The following is a 4,259-nucleotide window of genomic DNA, read 5'->3' as shown; positions in this document are numbered from 1 at the left end:
CGGGTCGGTGTGGAGTGGTCAGTTTATCAGCCGGATGTGTGAGCACTCTCGCCATACAAATCTTCCGCTCAACCTCAGAGGTAGATGTCGCCAACAGTCTATCTTGCTCTCTTCTGCGTTCGCCATGTGGATGGATAGCTCGTAGGTGGTTGTCTTTGGTCTGCGCTGCCGATGCTCTTGCCAGGCTTGTCTTCCATTGCACTCAGGTGTTCCAGTGCCTGTCACCTTCCTTCTTTCCGCAGGGGTGGCTTCTTCTTGCAGTGGCAGCGTGCCATTCCGACTTCTCCTTTCTTCCTTTCTTAGTGGCGGAGGCCACTCTGTTCTTTCTTCCTTCTTCTTAACCTGACAATCGTGCCACTCTGATTACGTCTTCCTTCTTTTCTTCTTAGAGGCGGTGGCCACTCTGTTCTTTCTCCTTTGTTCTTGAAGTGACTGCGAGCCACTCTGACTTCTCCTTTCTTCCTTTCTTCGATGGCAGCATGCCACTCTGACCTTTCATCTTCTCTTCTCCTCTTCTCGCGACATACCCTGGTCCCCTTTTCTTCATCTTTTCTGGCCAGGCTTCCCCATCCAGTGCGTGCACTCTGCACATGTCTTCCCGGTCTTGTCCTAGTCCTAGGACACTATCTTCTTGTCACTTAACTCCCACGGTTAGCGTTGCGACCTTCACATCTTCTTCCTGTCGCTTTCGTTATTTTGTGTGGTTGAAGTTCGTGGGTCCAGGTCCTCGGACCGCGCCTTGTCTGAACTTGTTGGACCTCGTGCTGGTCCCTTCTGCTGAGGTCTGGCAGGTAGGATTCATATTGCTGAGCTTCTTGGACCTCGTGCTGGTCCCTTCTGCTGATGTACGGCAGGTAGGCTTCGTGGTGCGACCATCTGGCTGGTCGGATTCGTGCTTTGTGACCAGGCTGAGTGGTAGGGTTGCTTCTGTGTTGAATCTTCAATGCTGAGGGTTGTCTGCGCAACCATTTTCTTTTCATTGCAGTTTAATTGCTTTGGTACGCAACTGGGTGCGCTCTTCGGGTGTTCCCTTGTGACTTGCTGCTTTGGGCTAGTGCTGTCCGCACTGCTGCGCATTTGCGTTATGCGCTTTCGCACTTCCTGGTGCTGGGTTCCAGAACCATTGTTGGTTTGTGTAGGGGTGTTCCTGCTTTCGCCATACTGCTGCAGCGATGGCCTGTGGCCACCAGGCATCACTGTCTTCTCTTCTGGCGTGGCGTAGATGCTTCTTGGGGGGTTTGCTTCTGGAGGGTTGCGTCACCACTCTATGGATCTTCTTCTGGTCGTGCTTCTTCTTTGAGTTGGTGGTTGCGATCCTTTGTAGTGTCCTGCGTGGAGTTGCTGCACTCCTGATGCGCTTCTGGGGCTTCATGCGTGTATCTTAGGTTCTTTCACGTTCTTGTGCTTCTGGCGCGCTCCTGCGCTGTCACCTTTTATCTTCTCAGACTGTGTGGTAGCTTGGTGGCGTTCCGGTGTAGCAGTGTTCTTGCGCTTGGTCAGTTTCTCCTGGTGTGTTCTTTGCGCTTCTGGCGCGTTCAATCGCCGTCTCCTCACAGTGCCTTGAGTGTAGGCCTTGTATCTAGTTTTGCTGACTGTCTCTTGTGTGCTCTTCAGTTCCTTTCTGCTTGGGAGTAGCCACCTGCCAGCAGGTGGTCCTCTACCAGTCTCTAGTCGTCACTTGTGGGGGTTCTTCTGTTGGCTGGGCTGCGTGTGTACTCTGCTTGTCCTAGGCTTGTCTCACCTTGTGGCCTTCGGGTTTGCTGCCAGTGTCTTTTAATTTGTGAGGGTGATTCTGCTTTTGGCCAGTAGATGGCAGGGGAACTCTTTTGCAGACACCTGCAGTCTTTCTCTCCTTTCAGCCTTGGAAGCTTTTCACCTGCTTCGTGCTGCATTTCAGGGACCTCACGGCTTTGTTCCAGGTCCTTCCTGCCATGCCTCCCCAGCTGCTCCCTGTACATACGGGGGATGCCAGATACCACATGGGGCTCCACATGGACTTCAGTTTCGCTGCGGTAAGCGGCACTTTGCATGTGCCTTTCTTTACTGATTTCTGTGCAGGCTTTCTCTTCCATGGGCTGCGCTGGGGAAGGGGGACACAGATTGAGGCACAGACGCCGGGCTATGGTTGTGCCGGGCACACACGCTGGCTGTTTACGTGCTTGGTGGGGTGAGAGGCCTCTTGGCGAGTGCAGGTAGGCTCGGCCTTATCACTTTTACATGGGGCTGTGTAAAGACTGCACACAGCTCAGGAGACTCTTCGAGCAGACGGCCGCACCGTCTGCCTTCACCTGGTAAGTGACCTCATTGCACTTGGGCTGCGTGGGGGCTGGTGCCGCTCCACTCAGCTGTGGGTGGGCTCCGCTGACTGAGGGGTTTATTGCGGGTAGGCTCCGCTTTCTGTACTCAGAGCCCGGCAGCTTTCCTCACGCTGCGGGCTCATTTACCATGAGACTCCCTCACCCGGCCGCCGCAGTTTCATGGCTCTCACACTGCGCAGCGGGGGAGGTTAGTACAGGCTCGGACCGGGTGCAGTGAGGTAGGCTCTCGCTGGCCTGGGTGTACTTGCAGGCAGCCTCCATAACCTCGGTTCCTGCTACAGCGGGTGGGCTCCGCTTTCAGTGTCTAGTCGCCCAGCAGCTCCCCTCACGCTGCGGGCGCTCTACGGTAAAGTTTCTCACCCCACCGCCGCACATCACACACGCGGCGGGTGACGCTGCAGGCAGGCCGGGGTGGGCTCCGCGAGTCTTGCTTTAATTACAGGGAAAGTAGCTTGATTAATTGGGCATAGCTGGCGCCGCTCTCACTTCAGGGGGCACAGTCAGTGTCTATAACTTATAGCGGGTGGGCTCCGCTTTTGGTGCTTTACAGTCCGGGGCTCACCTTCGGCCGACGGGCCTGTTCTTCCGCGGGTGGGCACCACAATGGCTTCTCTGTCTTCTTAGGGCACCGCCAGGGCAGGTCGGGCCACGGCAGGCTGGAGAGGTGCGGGGTGGGCTCCTGGTCACTTTCTCCTTTCCCTCCAGGCCCGGTGCTCTTCACATGCCCCGAGGGCCTCTCGACGGTCGGCTCATTACGCAGGGGGTGTGCCTTTCCTGTAGGCAGCTCTTGCAGCTCTCTCTTCCCCTTTTCCCTGAAGTTTTCTTTTAGCTGTTGCATGGTGGGCACAGCTCCGTCCTCGTCGCCATTGTAAAGTCTGGATGGGCCCTAGGCCCTCATGCTGGAATCATGCAGACACGAGACACACCGGAGGTATGGTGCAACTGGCCCAGAGCACGTGGGCTCGGCCTCTTTTATTAATGCTGTGTCACCTGACCAGTGACATCAGTGGTGGGTGGGTGTTAAGTGTAGATACATGCTCAGCACTAGAATGCTGACTTGTGCTGGGGCACTGCACAAGGTAGGGCCATGCTAATGATTAAGGGTCATTGCCCGGTGCATTGCTTTTTCTAGAAAAAGGCCATTACCCTGTGCAGTACTTTGACCTGTAAGGTCTTTCGCCCTATATCCATTGCTTGTGACTCCTGTGGGGGCATCAGTGAAGATTAAGCGCCATCATCTTGGTGCATCGCCTTGAAATGAAGATGGTCATCACCCTATGCAGTGCAGTGATCAGAAAGACCACTGCCCTGTGTGAAGCTGTTTGCGACACCTGTACGCCAATTGGGGTGCTGTAACAGCATGCTACAGTGAAGCATAGCATGTTATGACCTGTGGAAGCAGAGCATCAACTCCACCACCCAAACCCAGAAGCACCTGAGACCAGGTACCGGACTTGCATATGGCTGTGTCCAAACTGGGATGGCTTGGTGAGCAAAGAACGATGGATTTAATCTAGATCGCTTGACTGGGGATGAATGTTTGATTTGTTCAGCATTCCGTCCATCATTTATTTGTGCAGCATTTTTCCATAAGTGGGATAGGTATACACAGACGTGGGTCCCTTCCTCGCTGTTCCCTGGATTCTAGCCTGGCTGATGAAGGGTGATACCCTGAAATTGGTCCCAGAATGCTTGCTTCTAGTCCAGGAAGGACCTGGCTTGGCAGTTCGGACTGGACTGTTCCCATGAGGAGCAGGGTCAATACTGATTTGCATATGGCTGGGTCAAAACTGGGGTGGCATGGTGAGTAAAAGAATGAGGGACTAAACACAGATTGCTTGACATGGGGTAAATATTTGATTTGTTCAGCATTCCGTCTATCATTTGTTTGGGCAGCACTTACCTTCTTACATGCACTTTTTACATCATCAGCAATGGTGG

This window comes from Lissotriton vulgaris, unplaced genomic scaffold (genome assembly GCF_964263255.1).
Source record: "Lissotriton vulgaris unplaced genomic scaffold, aLisVul1.2 SCAFFOLD_308, whole genome shotgun sequence".
NCBI classification, from domain to species: Eukaryota; Metazoa; Chordata; class Amphibia; order Caudata; family Salamandridae; genus Lissotriton; species Lissotriton vulgaris.
Note: the sequence above shows the minus strand (reverse complement) of the source record.